This window comes from Coturnix japonica, chromosome 2 (assembly GCF_054131305.1).
Source record: "Coturnix japonica strain WE chromosome 2, WE-NBRP24, whole genome shotgun sequence".
Taxonomy (NCBI): domain Eukaryota; kingdom Metazoa; phylum Chordata; class Aves; order Galliformes; family Phasianidae; genus Coturnix; species Coturnix japonica.
The window spans coordinates 84,961,818-84,984,032 of NC_140664.1; the positions used below are offsets into that span (position 1 = coordinate 84,961,818).

Consider the following 22,215-nt stretch of genomic DNA (forward strand, 5'->3'; position numbering starts at 1 on the left):
CTGTCTTAAATCATGAGAGCTTTTCACCTCAAAAAGAAAAGCTTTTTTACATACTTACATACCATGTGGCAGTGGGGCCATGCTTTCATGACTGATATCTTGCTGAATAACAGACGTTTATTCCTCTTTCATTCCACTGTAAGACTAAAGTAGACAAAGCCAGTATAAACTTAGCTTAACAAGAAGGCAGTTGGCTTCTCTGTGACCACTACAGAGAAGAATGTTAAGCAATACAAGTCCAACTGGTGATAAAGGATAATCTGCCCTGAACTGTAGAAATGCATGGAAAGAAAAAATCATGACTCACTACTATCCTTGACCTTCTTTCAAGTGCAAATAATTATAGTAGCTGCACCCAAAAAGAAACCATTATATATCAATAGTGATATCTAGAGGAGTTTGCCTTACCTCTTCAGAACTCTTGAGTATGAGGTCTATGGCAAGAAATAAGTCAATTGCCCACACATGTCTATATCTGGAAGAATAAAGAGTGTTTTAATGTTTTTTTTTAGTCTTAGCAGGCTTATAGCATTAGGGACTCTAAACACTTGGCTGTTGACACAGTGTAGTGGGGAATGATACACAAACAGATTGAAATGATTACAAATAAAGGGAGATTAGTGGCCATTTTGCAAGAGGTTATTAGTGCAACTTCTAGGAGTTGGTTTCAAAGACAGCTCCGAGCTTTAGCATCTTTCATTTGCTCTCCTTAAGGAGCAGTGCCTCTGTCTCATGACATTTAGCATCAAATACCTCTACACGTCCTTCTGTTTTGACTAGATAAGATTCTGTAAGCCTCAAGTCTACTGTGTCTGTCCCTTTGCTTCATGATTCCTTTGTGAAAGCAAGAAAACATCCCATTGAGAAAGAGAGACAGGATATAAAAATAAGGATCCCTGCATATCACTCAATCCTTTTTTTCTCTTCCACTTCATAGTATCACACCAATGAAGCACAAGCAGCCATCTGCAGCCTGCCAAGTTGAACCCAAGAGGACCTACCATCATCAGTTTAAGCCTTTACTACACATTTTGTCCTCTTTATTTGCTTACATAATTTTATGTAAAAGTGGCTGTGAGTAACATTGCCTTCAGCTGAGCCCAGCGGCAGGTTCTGTGCCATGCAGGCTCTGACACTGGACAGCTCCTGAGCTCCTCAGCTGCCACTCCTTTCCATAGCGTCATTGACTCATGCCCTAGTCTCCAGAGCTGTCTGTAATCTTTAGAGACATGCTAACCTGCTGTCGTCTCATAAATCTAATATTCCTCTCCTGTGCCTTTTACAAGGGCTTCCCTCACAGTATTTTCCCTTAGCATTTGCAGGCAAATCGCCACCGTGTTAATGACAACAAGGTTCCCTATGCTAAGCCCCTTGTAAATGAGAGGCCCAGCTCCACAAGCGGAATGCTTAAGTTGACATCTTTTTGATACTTGTGTGCTTTAATTTTAGGCCCAGAGCTAAGCACATGCACTGGTATTTATCTCATATGAGGCAGTAAGGCTTCGAGTTAAGAATATGGGCTTTGCAAAGCTACAGTACTTTATGTAGCAAACAGTCCATGCTTACCTCTTCTTACTCCTGGCTTACTTTGTTTCTCCTTCCCATCCCACTGTGCCTGAGTCAGCTCTGGGTCAGTGTTGTTCAGAGGCTCTCTCTCTCCTAGCTGGCATGTTGCAGTGCTGGCAAAATGTGGATATGACTGCTCTGCCACTGCCAGTGACCTGTGGCTCCCTCTTGTCCTCACCCCAGTTGCTTGTTTTAGATTCCTGCTCAGCCCAATGCTGTGTAGGGGGAACAGTGATATTTTTCTCCCTGCACACTAGCATCTGGTGGCACATGGTGAGTGCCTTCTCTCCTCACTGTTTTTTTAAGATGATGTGTACAAAGGTCAGAGTGATTATTCTCTCACCAAGTCTCAAAGCCAATTTCTGGATCACAGATGAGAATATCATTGCCTGCATTCCTTACATGACTGCTCATCCTGCTGTATCTTACCAATGATGTTTTCTTACCTGCAAGGTCAGAGATAAAGATGTTGAAGCACTGAGGGAATCCAATCTCACCAAAGCCTCTTTCGGATCACAGAATCATTCTGCTCTTCAGTGTATACTTCTAAAAGCAGTTCTTTTTGGAAGCCTGTGAGAAACGTGTTGAGCTCTGTCATTTGTAAATGTCATGAATATATTGTGTGAGGCATTCCAGATGTTGTGAAGTAGGTGCTCAGGATAGGTTTCAGAAAGAGATGTAACCCTTGTGAACTTGTGCAGCAGAATTTCGTCTTGAGGGACATTGGTGCTGTTTATAATCATTCTTAACAATATAAGTATTTTTAAAATGCTATATATAATTTGATTTCAGACATATTCAGGTCATAAGTAAATTAGTAAGCTTGTTCCAAATCGGAGATGAATGACACAAACAGCATGGTGTGAGTCAGACCCATTACCTGTTCTAAATTAAACTTGTCCTGAGCCAAGATTGATCTTAAGAGTGTGAAAATCTCCCCACTGCACAGAAGCTGATTACATTTCTAGTTTTATAGTGAAGAAAAAGTAAATCAGAAGAGCTGAGGACAGTAAAGAAGCAACAAGCCAACTAGCGCGCAGGAAAGAACCAAAACATTCAACAAGGAATAAATATTATGAATTAAAAAGTTACTAAAATAGCAGCTTCAGGGGATAGATTTTTTGGCTTGCCTAGCACTCCCAAGAGTTCAGATTGTAGATTTCTATGTTTACCGAATTAGGTTCATCTCCTAATGAAAATGAATGGGTGTTTCTCTACCAAGGCTCTGCAAACTGTTTGAAATATCACTGCAAAGGGCTTCTGTTCTCTGGAAAAAGAAAGAAGTGTATGAAATACACAAGGATGACATAAAGAGAAGAAAGTTGGAAATCATGGAGGATTTATCTGATGGTCTGCCTCCCAGAAGAGATTAAATATATATATATATTAATATATGACTCAACTGAGATTTCATATGGGGTGCTTTGCACAGTTCTGGCTAGACATTTGAAGACAATTGAAGCTTGAAACTTGTTCAAAAGATTGGAGGTCGGGAGGGAAGGCAGGAGAGAAACCAACAACAGCAAAACAAAACCATCCCACAATTAGTTTCTCCATTTCTTATTATCTTATCTGGGAAGAAGAAGCTGAAAGAACTTGATTTCTGTATCCCAGTGAAGATGATCAGAGCATGAATAAGGTTGTTCTTTGGAAGTAGATAAGGTAAGGTGTTTGCCCACCCACAGACAAGAGCAAGCTGGGTATCAGCATTTGAGTGTAAATAGACAGGGAGTACTTTAATGCTGGAAATGAGGAAGGCTTCAGGTTACCAAAAGAATGAGGGCTCTGGACAGATTAGGGACAGGCAAACTGAACTACGTGGTTTTAAGACTGAGTTAATGAAAGCCATTGCGTTGCATGTGTCCCAGGAGCACAGCAAAGAACTGAAGCCTGCGCTCTTGGAAGAGTGAAAGAAGAACTCGGTATGAACAGCTATCATTTTTTATATATCTATCTCCAGTATATGTTCCATATATATATAAAAGAAGAGAGTCCTTTAGTGGAGTTTCAAGAAATCAGATGCTCTGATTTTAGCTTATACTAAACCCACCAGTTCAGCTTAAGCCCTAATTTTGATGGCTTTTTCTTATAGCATATTTTTAAAACCTAACTGAATATGCAGCAGCTGTAAAATACTGTTTTTAATGCCTTTTATTTTATTTTTTATTTTTTTTTCAAAAGAAATCATTGCTTATAAGAGACCCACACAATACCACTAGCTGTTCTCCTGGAGGAACAGCAGTTAATTAGGATTCATGGTTCCCGGAAACATGAGATGTCCCCTCACCCAGAGCTGTGGAGGCAGGGCTACTGCTTCTGCTGCACTGACATTACTGCTGGTGCTGGAGCGAGTGAACAAATGAAGCTCTGTTCATTTTATGCTCCAGCAGAATGAGCGTGGGGGTGGGGGGTGACAGGAGGGAGATGAGCTTGAGGATGGAGGCTGCTCAATCACATGAGGAAAAATATAATGAGAGAAGACAATGGAGATTCAAGTTCATAAAGAAGGATTTTCAAAGATAACACGTTCAACAAAATATGTGAGGATTTAGTCATGCCCTTTTATCACTGCTCACAGGGTAGCTTATCTGTTCATTTCTTCTATTTTGCGTGCTAATGGTAAATCAGAGCCGAGCTTCAGTGTTTGCTTTGTCATTGCCATTGAGCCTGATTTAGGATAATCTCAAAACATGAAATACCTTCCCATTTTCTCATTGCTTGTGTGTTCTCCCGGCATTCCAAATAGCAGACAAGCATTCTGGTTTGAAAATCCTTTTAAACTCTGCTGCTGTAGCATATTCTTAGTAATATTCAGAAGTGCCTAAAGAACATTGAAGGGGAAAGCATGGAGTCTACACTAAGAGAATTGCTTAACTCCCTTAGGGCACTTTGAAAATCACAGTCTGTATATTTCCATCCATCTGAATTATGTAGCTTTAGTCCTTCTGAAAGCAAAGCAACCACAATTACACTAATGACACGTTACATGATAAATATCTATCACAAGCTCTATACAATGCAGTAGCTTCGGGAATGTGACATTTTAGAAACAGGGGTGTTAAATATGCTGGTGTCTGCATAAATGCAGTGACCAAGAAGCTCTAGTTTTGTCGCTCTAGTTAATTAAAAATGAGCTTTTAAAATGATTTTATGATGTGAATGGAACAAGGTGTCCTGCAAGAAGAGCAAATGATGAGACACTAGAGGCTTAATTCTGTGTCTCAGAAGCTTAGCATTCTCATTTTGCTGAATCAAGATTGAGGGAAAAGGGCATTGTGTTTGGTTAGGGTGTTTCTATATTCTTCTTAGCTGTATCATGTATTTCTGAGTGTCAGAGTGCTGACTGAGCACTCTGCTTACAGTGAAGAGAAGCAAACAGAGCATCAGGAGCACAGTATCTGCTCCAGCCTGCTGGCCATTCTGCTCCATGTTCAACACTGCCAAAGAGGACCAGCCAAGGAGAGGGCAAGGCAACAGTTTTGTCTGAGTCTGCCTTCCATGGTACAAGGAGGGATGTGAATCCTTCTGCCACTCTTGTTCTCAAGGACTTTTTTCAAATCCCATGTCTTTATGATTGTGAAGAAACATTTGTATTGCAGGACTGGCAGTAGGCCCTGGCCTGTGTGCAAGGGCACTGGATGTGTACAACGAAGAGAGGATTCCTGTCCCCAAAATACACTGGAATTAATTAGTGTTGGCTCTTAACAGGTTTTTACAAAGTAGTAGCCTTTGTCTCCAATCATCCCGAGTTCTGGATGTCTCAGAATGAGGTTGGAATCCTTACAGTGAACTCAGTTGTGCATATTCTGTCCCACTGGGGATAATACCCGATCCAGCTACAGTCAACTTGTGTCCACATGAGACATGAAGGCTATTGACCTTTATATTTTTGTTAATCAGAGCAGAGTTCATTCTTCCACAAATAGAATGACAGGCCTGTTTACTGTACTGTTTACATACTAGACTCAGTAAAGTTGAAGTATTTCTCCAGTGCAGCTGTGTTCTTTTCATCTCTAATGATCATTCTTCATTGCTAGACTGCATGCATGGGAAGAATCGTGCAGTTTGGGTATTTTCCTGAATATGTGCCCCTCATTGAGAGGGGCACTATGCTCTCAACAGCCACAGATAGATTAAAAAAAACTCCTTAGAATTGGGAGAAAATGTTATTTTGTGTTTTTTTTTATTTTATATTTATTTATTTTTTTTATTTTTTTTCAGTCCTTAAAAGATCATGATCTTTTTAATTCCCTGTTGGTAGGGAATTAGAAATTTGCTGTGTCATTAACTAAGCAGAATATAGACTGTCTGCGAACAGAAATTGATGCTTCCTGTGCAGAGAGGTTTCAGCCACTGAAACTATGAAATCATCAGAAATAATCCACGTGAATATTGTGCACAATGATGAGCTTCTGGACTGCAGAGAAGCAGAGGTCTGGGATAAAGAATGAAGAGGAATATCACATGACATAAAAGCGGCTTCAGTTCTTACAGGCTCTCTGGAAAATTGTGGTGATCTGTAATGTCTGATACCCCTGGAAAAGATGCCTCAAGATCCATGATAAATAAATACAGTCTTAATCCAGAACAATCTGTAGAGTTTCCATACGCTTGGTGGGAACTTCTTGCACATTAACACTGAAGCCATGCAAAAACATGACCTTGAAAGTGAACAGGAGGAGGAGATTTTAGAAAGGATAACTTATCTTGTTAATGACACCAAAGAATAAGACACTCAGGAGAAACCAAATAGCATCAGTTGTAAAGGTCTCGTTACCGCTGTCAAGGATGAAAAAGAAGGCCTTTAAGAAAGAGAGGCAATAAATTTGCTTTCCAACTCCTTTATCACCCATTACATAGAAAGCCTGGGGGAGGGACATCTTACAATTGGAAAGAGCCTTAATGGCCCAAAACTCAGCCCAGATCTTGGAACAAAAGCTATAGTCATCACATTTCTTTGCTTTCAGGACAAAGAACTTATTATGTAAAAAGCAGAATAAAACTCAAGAGCTCTGGATATGCCAATAAGCAAATCTTTCTTTACTCAGACAAGAAAAAAGAAAAGATCAGGCGAGAGGACAAATGCAAGTCTTCAAACAGCAGTCTGTTAGCCTGTCAGGGCAGCGTGGATTTAGGATGAAGGTCCACCATTTTTCACCAGCAGGGAATTAGGCCATCTGTTCCCCTTACATTTTCACTTGTATAATCAAAGCCATTGGCTCTGACAGTTCTGCATCTTCTTGTGGAAGTTTATGCTGTAGTAAGAGCTAGGGTAGTTCTTCATATAACATGGTTCAACTTTATTTACTTCCAATAGTATAGAGTTGAAATCATTACCAAGTGCTTATTGCATAGTAATAGTGTTTCAGAAGAAAGGGAGATGAAAGAACAGAGAAACTGGTAGTTGAAATACCTTAAAATGCCTTAAAAATACCTTTGTCTTGTACTAACACTGTCACCAGGTCCTTTTTTGCCATGGACCTAGAACTCAGTAATGAAAACGAATGTAGCCAGCACTCACCAGAAAAAGAGGCAGCAACAGTGTGCAGAAAGGCATCTTTACTAATTAACTGTTAGCAGATCATCCTAATGAGACTGCGGGATGTCAGTCATAGAAAACGGTAGCAAAATCACGCAGGTTTTAATGAAAGCAACAAGACAAGGGAGAGCAGGTATTTTTACTGCTCCAATAGACTGATCTTCTTAGTAGAAGTTTACCTCTGTGGAGAAATCATTATCACTACAATAAGACACACAGCTCTCGGGAAACAATCTGCTATCACCGGGTCTCCAAGATTTGTTGGCTGCTGGGTCTCCTTCCAAAGAAGCTGGTTTTGCCTACCAGTGGAACTGGTTCAGTTGTATTTATAAAACTAATATCAGGACCACAAAACAGGATTAGTCCAGCCAAATTTAGTAGCAGGTTGTGAACAAACCTTAGACATCTCAAAATCAGAAAGGTTGTGCAAGAGCTGTAGAGAACAAACAGTATCAGTTGCAACACTGTGTTTCAGGAAAAAAAAAAAAAAAGATGAACAGAAAAAGTTGCTGATGTTGAGAAGATAGAGCCCTGAACAAATCTATAGTCCTATTCAAAGAAAGAAAAATGCCTCCACTGTACAATTAAAGTGATTTACTCAATTCACCACATTTAACAAGTCTGTATTTCAGAGTATTCCATAGAGTTACAGTATCTGTTAAGTGGTGAGCACGCAGATTTATAGATACTAAAGGAAAGCTTAACATAAAAATTATTAAGTGTTCGTATGCATAGGAGGGGATTATTTCATTATGATGTCTTGGTTGACTTAATGTATCTTGTATCTGAAAAATGTAGACTTTGAAAACAGTGCAGTTTTTGTATTTAAATACACATTGCTATAGTTCAGTAACAGTATTCTGTATGTTAATGCCATGTTTCATTCTAGATCATATAGGCTGTTGTTTTGTAGTATGTAAAAATCTGGCATCTTCTATTTAAAAAATACCACAGAACATGTAAATGACTTTCTTTCTTTTTTCTCTCTTTCTTTTTTAGATAGTTTGGCACTGGAACTTTATAATTTTAATCCCTTATTTACTATTACAATCATAGGCAAAAAGATTTTTTTCTGCAGCAACCCAAAGAGCCACCTTTTCAACTCAGTTCATTGCTTTGACAATTTGTGCTTTGCCTGCTAGCAAACACCTGCCTCCAATTTCTATGCAAATACTCTTGATCACATGTATCTGAGTCGTGCTTCTTTTGGAGACATATGTAATGAATTCTCTAAATATCAAGCTGACTGGTGTTCCACTGAACTGCCACCTATTCAGGGCTTCCTTTAGTTGGGTAGCACTCTTCTTGTGAGTCAGGGTATTGCTATAGCCTCAGTGTACATGTTAGCTCTCCAGTAATTCGTAACTGTGTGGTCAGTACCATTTAAAACTAAATGTGAATAAAATGCATGTCTCAGGCTACCTCACAGTCCTAAGGAAATTCCCTTTTCCATAAGAAACGTCTCTGCCCTGCCAGATCTGAGGACATCTTATTCAAGTAACACCTGATTTTCTCCCCTTCCACAGCTAGAATGCTCACTTAGTTGATTCACTTGCTCTCACTTTGGTCTCAAAGCTGTTCATATCAACTTCATCATATGTGTTTAGAAAACTCAGTCAAAATGTAATTCATGTGTGAACTGGGGAGCAAGGACAAACAGAGGAGGCACAGTCCCCTCCATCTGCTTTCCTGGTAGAAGTAAGCTTATTAACATTAAAGCTAATTCTTTAATTAAATAGTTGATTCATTTGATAAATCATCAGCTGAGGAATTAAAAGTTGAGATACCAGAGTACATTAAACAGATAGAATGATAATTATAATTAGCTGCTGAAAGTTTGCAACAATACAAAACTCCATTTTCAGATTTATGTTAGTAACTTACTGTCACCACTCAGAATCATAGAGTCATAGAATAACTTGATAATTTCTTTCTAACGTCTAACCTGAATTTCCCCTCTTACTTGAAAGCCATTCCCCCATGTCCTATCACTATCAGATCATGTGAAAAGTCAGTCCACCTCCTTTTTATAAGCTCTCTTTAAGTACTGGAAGGCTGCAGTGAGGTCTTCCTGGAACCTTCTCTACCCCAGGCATTACAAGCCCAGCTCCCTCAGTCTGTCTTCAGAGTCAAGGTGCTCCAGCCCTCTGATCAGCTTCCTGTCAGTCCTCTGGACCCACTTCAATAGTTCCATGTATGTCTTGTGCTGCAAACCCGAGGCCTGGACTCAGTTCTGCAGGAGGGGCCTTGCAAGGGCAGAGCAGAGGGAGGCAATCACTTCATCTGCTGTGTCTAGTACCTGGAACTGTGCTGTGCCAGTCATTTGCTTCTGTGTTCAATTTTTTCCTTTTTATTCAATGAGTATTTAAAAATGAATAACAATTGGTATGTAAGTACTAAAGCTGAGTTGCAGATTATTATGCAGAAGAAAATTTAGCCAACTGTGTATATGTAGCAAAATGAAATATGCATAATGATTTTTCCTACTTTGAACTCAAGGCCATTTTATGTTTCTGGCAGAATGCAGATTCTTACTAGCAGGATGAGGATGTATCTGACAACAGAAGGGATCTTTAAAAGTCAGAATATAAATAAGATATTTTAAACATGCATTGTGAGCTAAGAATGTCATTCCTTTTTTTTTCCCCTTATGTTTCTCTTTATGATTTGTGACAGTCTTCTGCTTTTCACTGACATACTGAGAACTGTCCGTAGCCAAAATTCAAGTCATTGCCTTTGAAACAAAGAAGCAAAATGATGTAAGAATATGTGCCACTTTGAAAGCAGGTGCCCTACTCTGGATACTCTGGTTAAAGAAAAGGGGCTATGTTCTGACCTGCAGTGGGCAGAGGCAGCGACCTACTGTGCCATGGTTCAGTGCCATGGGCTGAGTGTTGCTCTGATGACCCTCAGAAGACATGTTCTTGTTGCAGCTGAGAGGCTCTTCCAGGCTAAAGAAAAAACAAAACAAAACAAAACAAAACAAAACCTCACCAAGTAGTATGTGAAATAAAATGCCATCCTTCCCTCTTCACCCACCACACCAAAACATAGAGATAGGTGCTTGCAGCCTGATTATGGAAGGCTGATATGATGAAACACCATTTCTGCTTCTGTTCCTTCCTCTTTATGAGTATGAATGCTGACTACTGCAGACTGGAGAAAGGACTTCTCAGTTCTGGCTGTTCAGGGCAAGTGCAAATTGTGAGCTCCATTTTGGAGGTTATGAACTCTGTGTAAAGACCTTTATCATACAGTAAGCTCCATTTTATTTGTAGGCCTCATCCCTTCTTCTGCTATCTTAACTACATTCACAGTCCACATTTAGATGAAGTTCCTAGGAGTGATGTTGCAAGTGGCCATGACAAGACCGTGGCAGATCACTAAACTTTGATGGCCCATGGTTATCAGGGTGAACTTATCTTACTTGCTGTTTTCAAAGAGGAGTTTCAGGAGGCAAAGCTATGTCAGTGAAGGTTCCTAAATTCTCCAAAGGCTCCAAATTCCTTAGCAAACAGTGATGAAAAGAAAATTTCCAAATCTAAAAAACACAAACAGCAATTTTCTTTTACCTAATTCTATTTCTTGTGCAATCATAACTGAAACTTGCAAAATCTCTTTGCTGTATCTCAAGCATTATCTGCTCTGTGTTTACTAACCAGGAACGAGCAAATACGAAAGAAAATGGAAAGCTAAGTACCTCAACAAAGGTGAATAGTTTTGCTCATGTGAGTCTGTAAAAGTAGGCATGCAGGGTTGGATGGGGTGAGGAGCAGCTCTGACTAGAAACTTGGCCCATGAAGTTCTACTTCATTATATATTAACAGACTGAATTTACATGAAAGAAACATATCTTAGAGTTACCACGGAGAGTGAGAAAGACACTTCTGGAGCTATCCTAGACCAAGGGCAAATATTCCTTGTCCCCATCCAAGAAGTTTTGTGGCAAGCATAAAACTCTGGAAATGTTCTAAGTTACCATGTAATAAAAAAATGAATACATGAAAGTTGATACACTGGACACAAAGGAGCTCTGTTATCAGTGACTGCCGATACTTCAGAGACAGTATTTGTTAAAGTGTAAGCTGACATGACTTAATGAACCAATGATTAGCATGGCACGGCTTATGTGGTGGTGGCATCACTTAAAGATGTTCTCATGCTTCTTGTGAAATTTTGTTTCAGAAAACAGAGCTATTATCCACACTATTTCTTCCATCTTACCTTAATTTTCAGTCTTTGTTTCTCTGGACAAATGGCAGCAGAATTGGAGTTTGAACAGGAAAATTCTACAATTTTCCTTACTATCTTAGAGCTCTGAAAACTCAGTCATTCAGCATAAACTCAAAAGTTCAAGCTCCAAGATTATGAAAGCATTCTTACTAGTGAAACACTTTAATTCCTGCCTAAAAGCCACCAATAGGTTTAGTACCTGTGGTCATATCCATTCAAGTTAGGAAAAACACTTGCAATGGCAGCAACACAGCAGTATTCAGATAGAAGCTCTTAATTTTTAGAGGACACCAAATTGTGATTATTGATATTTTAAGAAAAGTATGTGTAGAGATGGTTTTGCGACTAGTGCACTAGGATAAAAGTGACTTCCTAATCCTGCCAAATATATTGTACCTTTACAGTGTCTTCAGTGGTGGATTAGGTAAATATGATGAGTAACAGAGCAAGGGAAAGGCGAAGGTCTTTTGCTTGTATGACTGTCAAACTGATTCTGAGTGACAGTGAAATGACGTAGACATACAGACTTCACGGTTTCTAAGCATGGATGTTTTAAAGCGAACCTTTTCACTTCATATGAATAGCTTAACTCTTGCTCCAATATTTTTTTTTATTTTTTTTTTTTTGAAAAGTGGAAAACAAGGTTCATAATTTCACAATAAAAATGAACATTCTCTGCACACGTGATCCTCTGCATTTTAATGAATATAAACAGACATCTGTAGTGCTCCACTGTCTTCCAAGCAGCTTTATACATGCCTCAAGATATTATTTCGTGGTCAGGCTGAAGACATTCAGTGCCAGTCAAATGTAGTTGAATGTGACTCAGAGGTAGAACAGAAAAAGGCACCAGGTATGGTTTATGGATTCACATTTGAGTGAGTGTTCCTGTGTCACACCTGGGGCTGCTAAAATGTATGTTTTGTCCAACATGATCTGTAGTGAATTTTACTAAGGTGGTTTTATATTTTTCTACATGGCTTTCCCCTCAATACTTCCTACTCATCCGTGCTTCCGTTTTCCTTCCTCCATCATCTTCATCTACCTCTCTCCTGCTTTCCTAATTTCCTTGAGTAGAGGGCTGTTTTACATGCTGCTGGCTTGCCAGTGCTCTGACCTACTCATCTGCAGTAGCTGACCTGTCTAATGTCTTTAGCTCATGAATCATCTCTTGAATTCACTACAGACATCCATTTCATTTCAGTGAAATCAATTTCATCATCTTCAGTGACTGGTCCCTGGAAAAGTCAAATGGTCTTTCTTCAAAATGCCATCTTTCTTTTTTGCATTTCTTATCATTTAGTTTTCCTTTAATTTGTGTCACAGCTCACCACTGTTTTCCTTTGTTAGTTCATCTCCAGTTTTATTAGTTCATCTTCTGTTTAACCATCTGTTATGTTTGTCTCCTCTTCTAACATTTTTCTATGGTAATTATACCTCAGAATGTACAGGCATTCGTATTGGTACTTTTTGATGACAGCATCTGATCTCAGCCTGCTATGCAGTAAACCCAGTATCTGCTCATTCAGATCTACAATGATTCTGTATTTATTACCTCCTCCAAGATAGGAATTTTTTTCTTGAATAGATTATCAAGGGAGAAAAGAGACAGAAGGAGACAATCAGTAGGAAAAACACATCAAAATTAACATAGTATTTTGCATCAAGTCCCATGTGTCATTCATATCTTTTTTGGCATATACAAAAACTGCCCGGGATACATCACTCTGCTACCTTGCATTCTATCCAGCTGATTTCCTGTACAGTCCTGCTTGCTTTTCTCCTTTCCCTAGCTACAGTATTTGTGTTGACATTGTAATGTAAGAGCTTGGTGACAGAATCCTTTATTTACATATAGGGCAATACAGTTGGAAAGGTGCAGGCTCTATTGCCATACCGCCAACATCCACCTCTGATGTCATAGGCCAACATAATATAATCAGAGGCATTACTGTCAGAGCAGCAATCACACAGTGGCTAAAGAGATGGAAAATCCTTTTCAAAATTGCAGGTGACTGTTCATTTGAATTTCAGTAAGTTTCTTTTCTTCTGTGAAAGCCTTTCACTTCACTAGTCTGGGTAGAACTCATTGGGATAATCAGCAATTACAAGCAGATCACAATTACTAATTTACCACAGTGTTCCTGGAACGTGCTGTTTCCATTCCTGGATCTTTACACTGGCATTTAAATTATTAAAGCTGTGTAAGAGCAAGTCAGACACTCCCCTTGAAGGACCTGAAATATTCTTCCTTGTCAAATGAAAATACTTGACAAAGGAAAAGTTTTAACCAAACATCTTAGGGCCATGCAACCATATTCATAGGTTAACTGTATGTCTACTCAATTTAGAAACTGATCAGCAAATTTAAGTAAAGAGTGCCTGTTAGGACACCATTGAGAGTATTGCACATTTCTTCGTTCAGATATGAATGCATTTCTGTAAGTATCTCAAGCCAGATTTGGTCCTCTTGGAGTTACTGTGCTTAAGGAGTGAATTAGGATTGATTTCATGCAAATGCTTCACAGCGTAATTCTGCAATATGTTTTTCCAGTCTTCTTGTTTTGCATGGCTCCATTTGGATCAAAACCAAGTACGATGTGCATGTAGCGGTTTTTCCTCTCAGACCCCTTCCTTTTCTCCTCTATATTGGCTGCATTTGTTGCTTGGCCTTCTCTTACGCCAGACAGAGAGGTACTGAAGGCTGGAGTCCCACCCCTACTTGGTGCTGTTGTTGCTGTGTGCCCTTACAGAATGGGAATGCTGAGTAGGCCTCTCTTTATTGTACACTTGAACTTAGGTTTATTGTGATCACGTTTTCAGGTGTGAGTAACTACAGAAGCAAAATAAACAGGTTTACTTAGCAGGAGAGAACATGGCCTGATACCAGTTTAAGGAAAAGAAGTGTTTTTGTTGATTAAATGGAGCTTGGGTTGTCAGGGGAGAAGTGCTAACGGGAGCAACATGGCAGAGGCTCTCTGAGCAAGGCCTGCTGTCCCATGATGCAGTCAGATAGATCACCATACTAGTGGGAACCTCCCTGAGCTTCTCAATGAACACTGGTCTTCTTGATCTGCATTTTGAAGTGAAGAGCAATGGTTGTTCATATGTGGTACTGCAATTTGCCAGCGATATTCAGCGTGACATATGACATTTATTTCAATCTGAAATTTCCCAATTTAATTGCAGGGTGATAATGCAGAGCTTGGGAAGGTAATGAATACCCAGCCCTGCATCAGCTGAGGGATTTAGGCCTCTTCTGGCTGCTGAGACTCTGGAGCAGCTGGGTGCCTAATTGTCTGGAGAGGTTTTGGAAAAAAATCCTCTCTCTCCTAATTGCACTGGGGAAAAACACTGCTTGGAATGTCAGATCGAGTGTACATTAAAGAAAAGGAGATCAATTAGTGCGATTTGCTTGATGTCAGTTTGTTAATTCCTATATGAATGTCATGGAAATTATTTGGTTGGTCACCCCAGAAGCAAGCATCTGAAAACAGTTGAAGGTTTACAGATGGAATAACATATCAATGTCATTTTAAGAAAAAAATTTAACTCTGCAAATGCCAAATGACCTGAACTTGTCATAGCTGCTGGTGTTTTTAAGCAAACCAGCATTCCATATGCATGTCATCTTTTAAATACCTTCAATGAATATAAGACAGATTACACCCCATAAATGTAAACGTATACTTGAAGCATACAACTCTTCTCAAAAGCACACCAAATCATAATATTGGCGTAAGAGCTCTGGCTTTAGTGATACTGCTAACCATCAGTTTACTTTTATTGTGTTAAAAACAATAAAATAAAAATAGAATTCAGATCTAAATTTTGTTTTTCCTTGACAGTATGCAAGCTTCCTATCCTCCTCTAAAAAGCATAGTTTTGTGTATAAAAATGGGGTATCCAAATCCACACAGTGAAAGTCAGCCTCAGGTATTGTTGTTGTTATTTTTTGTTTGGTTTTTGTTTTTGTTTTTGTTTCTGTAGTATTTCTTCTTCTTCTATATGATTTCTTTATATTTAAATTCCCAGTGTGTGTTGCAAAGACGCTATTATAATCACAGCCATGTAAGTCTGTAACTTGGCAAGACCAAAGACCCAATTTCTTCACTTCAAATGACCTTAAAATTTCCAGGCTGTATTTGTCTCAGTTAAACAGCTCACTCTTTGGCAAGATGCTATCACTTGCTCATCTTTTATTTTAACACAGTCTCTGCTTCATCTCGCTGCCAACTGAATGGGCTTTCATGCCCTACTCTGTGTTTTATGCCTGTATTAACTTTGGGCCTGTATTTGGAACTTTGTTTCTCTCAGCACTGAAAGAAGTACGAAGTCCTTTACATTTTAGAATAGTATTTAAATTAGATTCAAGAGAAGCAGGTGTCACTTTCAGGTGCAGGACACCCCTTGGAGGCAGAGCTCTTATTTCACACATGATTTCTGGTTCAGCTTATATGAATAGTTAAAATTCTTGGTGTTTGGATGAGGAACCCAAAGACACATCATGCTGAAGGTTTTAGCTTGTGTCAGCCACGATTCAGGGATGGCTGCTGCTGTAACAGCTCCTTCCGTGAGGACAGCTGTATTACGGTTGTTGTCATTTATTGTCTCTCCTTTGTCATTCCAAGTAAAAAATTGATTCTTAGCTCTGCTATTGTCAGAGAATGTTCTTGTTAAGCTAGCTATAATGTAATAAATTCCAGCAGTAGCTATTTGTAGACTGAGCTTCCTTTGGATATAAACTCTGCAGTCTGAGCAACTTACATTGAAGGTGCTGTTGTTTTTTTCCATTGTAATTTGTATTTCAGCTGCTGGTGCAGGCAGATCAATTTTTTCTCCTTTTACTTTTTGCTTTGCAGTGTCACTGCACTCTGTTTTGCAGACATTGTGCCAAACTCATAATTAATCCAGTGTCAGAGGAAAGCAGTAAAGCAGTAAGAATTACCAACAAAGGAGAAGAATGCAAGGTTCACTTTCTGAATACTGGCGCCAAAGGAAGGAAGAATCACTTTTTCTCCCACTTCAGTCTATCAGATCACCTAGTCAAATTATTCATGCAGTTTTCCCCCAGCTGTATTGGAAAAGGTGTAGCAACAGTGCAGCCTTGCTTGAGAGCTGCTGTCTTCCTGCTACCCTTTCACAGATACTCCAAGGGGTAACTTCTGAGGGATGACCCCTTTTTAATGTTGTCCCCTTTATGCAGTGCAGTTCCTGTGATGGCAACCCAAATCTGAGAATTGCCACCATGGTATATCTTGCCCCATTTCTGTTATTGTGCACATCGTTTCTTCTTTGTTTTTTTTTTTTTTGTTGTTGTTTTTTTGTTTTGTTTTGGTTTGGTTTTGTTTTTGTTTTTTTTTTTAACTTCATAAGGAAAGCAAATGGCAAAGACCATCGGGGAAGACTCTCATCAATTTCTGCCATTTTTCTGTGTATCCTTTATGATTCATTCAGATATCTCTGTCCATGGGCTCTGGGTGTAGTCAAAGGCCAAAGATGATGCAGGAAAGTATTGTATTAATTCAGAAAGCATACTTTCCTCCTGACATTGCTGGTACTACCTCTAAGTCCTTGTAAGTATTACTTACTTTTTTAACATCCCTGTTTTCCTGGGTTGCTACTGCCAGGCACCAAAGAAATTAGATTTCAGAATACCAAGAGGAAAGTCTGAGAAGAACAGGACTGAAAAACATACATACAAAGTAGTTTGAGGGTGAAACATCTGCTTTTTCAGCTTTAGAAGCAAACTCTGAAATGAAAAACCGATTCATCATCAGTTTCAATATATTTAGATTTGAGCTATATCTTTTGAAGCCCATTTGTTCCAGGTAATGCCAGCTCCACCCTTTAGTTCGGTCATTTTGTATCACTTTAATGAGATATTTCTGAACAATTGTTCATGATAAAAAGCAGCAATAAAAGGAAGAAAATCTCTAACTGAATGAAATACAGTAATGTTGGGGCTCAGGAATGGCCAGTGGAATTAAAGTCAAGAATACTGCATGGAGTTTAGTAATAATAGCATAAACTTAATAGAAATGTCTGCATAAGAAGCCAGTACTGATCAGCACACAGAAAATCTCTTAATTGCAATCCATATAGATTCAGAACAGCTAGAAGAGAGACAGGCACTGTGAGTTAGTTCTCAGTAAGTCATTTTTATGAATAAATTAATGAATGTACTTCTGAGCCCACCACTCTAACTTAGGCAGCCTTTTTAGTTGTGATACAGAGACTTAAAAAAATAATATTCAAGCAAAAAAGTTACTGAAATGAAGCTCTACCTTTACAAAACCATGTCTGGTGGTATCTCCTCAGTCTTGGTCAATTCTCTGGAGTTACTAAAAGTGAAATGTGACTGAGCTGTCAGTCAAGAAGCACCACGTATTCAAAAGCACACTACTTAACTAAACATGGATTCAAACTAGAAGCTGATTAGTTTTTTGAAGAACCACACAAAGATGGTTCCCATACCAGATAAGTCACCAATTTAGAAAGGAACCTGTCTTTTATTTATTTATTTACTTACTTTTAAAGACAACTTTAACTCTTTCAACTAAAACAAAAAACAAACAGACCACCAACCTAAAAATTGCTTCTTTTTCTTTCAGCAGCAGAGGCTGGGTTTCCATTCCCCTGTTATCTAAACTATCCTCTGAAAGCGATTTTCCTTCTTTGGTTTCCATCCCACTTTCTTTATTTGCACTTTGTGACTTGGCAGGAGCAAAAGGCATTAAATAGCAGTCCCCTCTGACTTCCCACTTTCATAGTACTATCTGTCTTCTGGATTTAAAAGTACCAATGAGAACTTCAAAAGCAAGAAGGTGGCAGCATGCACTAGAGCTCTTTGTAGAAAACCTAATTGGTTTTGCAACACAGGAAACATGTACGTAGGTAATCTTTAACTAGAGGCTATTATCTTTTTGTTCTTATGAAACATGGCATCTTATTTACTACATTAATTTTAATATTTCACTTTCTCTGAAAGTCTGAATTCTGTGATATTTTTCATAGGATGTCAGGATTGTGACATTTGTCTTCCTCTTCTTAGGACAGTCACTGACTTAGAATAGAAGCCAAGTTTCTTTCAGCAACATTAACATTTAAGTTCAATTTCTCCTTGCAGTTTGGTGTGTGTAACAAATTTCTATGCTGGCAGTTGAATTCTTTCTCTTCTTTGTTCCCATCTGTACTACCCATTTTTGTTATTAAGGTGTTCCACTCTTTAGTTAGTGCCAGCCCCATTTAGGTGGCAGTCTGTACAAGATACAGTTTTTATTCTGCTAGAAGTCAGATTTTACTATAGCTACAATATTAAAGGTGAAAATTCCCAAAAGAAATTCCAGCTTTATTCTTTTAGAAATGTGTTGTGCTTTTTCATACAGAGTATGCACCATACGCCCTCATTCGTTTTCTGGTTAAACATGAGTCAGCAAAGCCATGTGTGCTTTCACTGCAGTGGAAAGTTGTTGACAATATTTTTCTTTTTTATCAGAAAAAAAGGCTTAAACCCAAGTTTTGGCAGGCACAACGAGGAGAGCTTTTTCAATTACTGTTTTGGGGCATCCTGCCATCTTTCTCAGCATATGCTGCCTTCCTGTTTATACCCTTCAGTCCTTCAGAGCCCATGGGGGAAAACAAGGCTACAATTTCAGGCTATCTGATGGAGAAAGGTAAGAGGTGGAAAGGAGTTTCACTGTAAATAGGCTTGTCCTGCTTAAAAATAAAGAAATAATTGCCCTCAGCAGTGCCTTTTCAGCTTGTTGAGCTTCCAGAAGGCGTTGAGGACTATTACAAGTTGGCATTGCTTCTGAGGTATCATAGCAACTCCAGCAAATCACAACGGCGCCCTCCAACAATGAATCATTCATTTAGAAACCATATCTCCTCTTCCCTTTACTTGTGGAAGATTTATTCCTTTCAGGAGGAAAATTTATATCCACGAGGCAGACATCTGATACACAATACCTAAAAGAGTGCATACAATGGCTTTGGAGGGATTGCTTGGGCATTGCCTTTTACCAAGGCAGTAGTCTTAAAGAAATCTCAAAGCACTGGTAGCCACTTGGATGGCTGCCACTTCTCAAATCCGCTTCCCTTCAACCTCTGTATTTTGCCTATTTCAATGGAAGGAATTAATGTCAAGAAATTGTATCCTTTCATTTGTCTTTTTCTGGTAAGGCAAATCACCTAATGAACCACTGGAAGAAGGTAATGATACTGACAAGTGATTTATTAATGAACTAACTCTAATTAGCATCTAGGCTATAACTGGGGAAAAAAAAATAAAAAGATTAATTAATTTCTTCCTAGGCAATCCCAGCTGAGCACGTTACTGAGAAGCACATGAAAAGAGTCAGCTTAAAACACACTAAATCAGATTTCCTTAACACTACTAGATACCTTCGAAATCAATTAAGTGGCTGTGAACCAATGTAAGAAGGCATTTGAAGCAGAAGGAAAGTGCCTTTCCAGGCCCCATGTCCAGTTGATGAAGTTGGCTCTGTAACAGCATCAGAGCACATACTTTCTTTACCATTTGATGTATAGACCGAAAGAGAAAATTTGGGTCAGGGGAAAAAAAGAATGACGATTCCCTTAAGTATAAATACAGAAGAGATAAGTCTTTGCATAGCAGGGTGGAATAAAGTTACTCTAGCACTAGAATTCGGCCTTTTGAAGAAGTAATATGCTGAAGTGGTTTGATTAAATTGGTCTAGAGATATGTTGTACATATGCTTTGTGGAAAACAGTGTGCAATATAACAGTTGTTCAAGCATCCAAGTAATCAAATGTTGTTATATTCAATATTTCCTTTTGAGTTTTCTGATTTTACCAGCAGTTCAGTTTTTCAAAGTTGACAATAGTACAGTTTCAAGGAGTGGTTAAAACGATGCCAACTTTATTTTTTTTTAAGCTGAGAGATATTTTCATAGTGGTTGTACATCTGTGTTCTTATTCCTTCAGTACTTCTAAAGAAATAGGCCTGCAGGCCTACTATGTGACGTTTCTTTACTTTGCTTCAAGTTTGGGTTGTTTTTAGAGAGTTCTGGTATAAAACCATTACTAGATCTCAAAGAGAAAGTGAAAGAAAACTTGGTAAAAGCCATTTCCTGCATGCATAACTGAGCTTATAAATAAATAAAATAAACAGTGTTCCCCCTTTATTGCCTCCAGTTTTGCTCTTACCAGAGCTGCACAGGAGAACAGTGATGGGTGAATTATAATGGTAGTATCACTGGAAAATACCTGCTCTTTTTCATTGGACATAGAATGTCCTTGTAATTTAGCTAATGCTTAAGAGCTACTTTGCACTGAAGACTATATATCTGCTTCATTGCATTGTGTTACACTTTAAGCGTAGCAACAATTTGTGCTTTATTTTAACTGTGCAGTAGTGAGGAAATAAAATGAGCTCAACTGTGCATTGCTACATTAAGAAAGTGCCAGGTTATCTGTTACAATTCACTGTAGAATAGGATAGAATAGGATAAGTGACAGATAAGCGTATCTGAAAAAGCACAGGGTGTTACCTTTGAAAGCTGTAGTGTCCCAGTTTTGTTTTGTTTTTTCAGTCTGAGTGCTTTTTGTTCCTGTTTCAAGGTGAGGAAGATAATGCATGCTGAAAAAGACATGATAGACGTTGAACTACATATAACTTTAAACAAAGCAGTTGAGAAGGACTTCTGATGCATCTGAAATGATTCACCTACATTTCTGCTTATAGAATCATTACTTCACGAAACTATATTTCAGTCAGTGCAAACCAGCCCATAGTTTATTTTCTCCTCTTTCCATCATCAAAAGACTGGTAACAGTATATTCAGTTGTCATAACATAGAGGAGGTACTGCCTGTCATTGCAGGTGTGGTCCTTAAGTGCATGAGTAGCTTAAAGGAAAACACTGCAGTATTTATGAATAAGGCTGAGTTCTGACATCCAGTATCTTAGAGTTAAATGGTATGTGTGCATTATTCTCTTTTCATCATTCTCAAAAGACTTACCAGCTTTCTAGAGAATTGCTCTTACCCTCACTGCTCTTTGGCAAAAAAATTGAGAGAGGGTTGAGAGGTTAACCTCTAACAGAAAGGTCTGTAGGAGTATGAGTGTTTGCCAGGGAAGGGGGCAAACAAATCTGTTTTCCATTTCAGATCAACTTGAAGTTCAGCAGTGGCTCAAACTGTTCAAATAAGTTTCAGCCGTAGTTAAACAAAACTTCAGAGCAGTGGTTTAATCTCCACTGTTTGGTTTGACTCCTGGATAAGGACTTGTAAATTATGTTAGTATCTACAAGGTAATTGTCTATGATTTTTTTTTATTATATATGAAATTTTTTAAGTTAATGTCATCCTTTTGCCTTTTTCACCTTTGGTTAGCTAGTTAGCGTGATACAAAGCCTGAGCATAGATAAAATATATCACTAAACTTGTCTAACCAGAGGGAAGAAATTTCTTTGTGCGGAGCCCATGTGACTACTTAGATCTTTGTATCACCTTCACTTAGAAGAAGTGAATACTCTCTTCTCTGCATCAGATATGTTTTAAAGCTATTTAGGCTTTACATCTCTGGGGAATAGAATAGTAAGTTTTCATTCATTTTTAACCTAATTTCCTGTATCAGAGTTTCAGGTCTGGCATTTGAAGTCATGCCTGTCCTCGTGCTTATGAAAAACTGAAGATGCTTTCATGAGCTGAATGAAATCTTAGTCTCACTGACCTTTTCCGTGTTACAGGAGATTTTTTTTTTGGACTATGTCCTCTGGTCTTCAAGTGTATTATCAGATTTTTCCGCTCTTGTGCTGTGAATGCTTAGTCATCAGGAAGTACACTGCCAGACAAATCATAGTTCTGCCTTTCCTGTTGTCAATTTTTGGT

At 38.6% G+C, this 22,215-nt stretch overlaps 1 protein-coding gene and 1 long non-coding RNA gene across 3 annotated transcripts in view; one reads left to right on the forward strand and one right to left on the reverse strand.

Moving 5' to 3' along the window:
- Positions 1–22,215, forward strand: part of ANKH (ANKH inorganic pyrophosphate transport regulator) — a 102,152-nt gene that overhangs the window by 11,658 nt on the left and 68,279 nt on the right. The window lies entirely within an intron of this gene.
- LOC116652897 (uncharacterized) lies at positions 356–7,487 on the reverse strand. The gene is made up of 3 exons (XR_004306093.2): positions 7,285–7,487; positions 2,013–2,136; positions 356–475 (listed from the first exon to the last, which is right to left on the reverse strand). It is a non-coding gene; the product is annotated as an uncharacterized LOC116652897 (long non-coding RNA).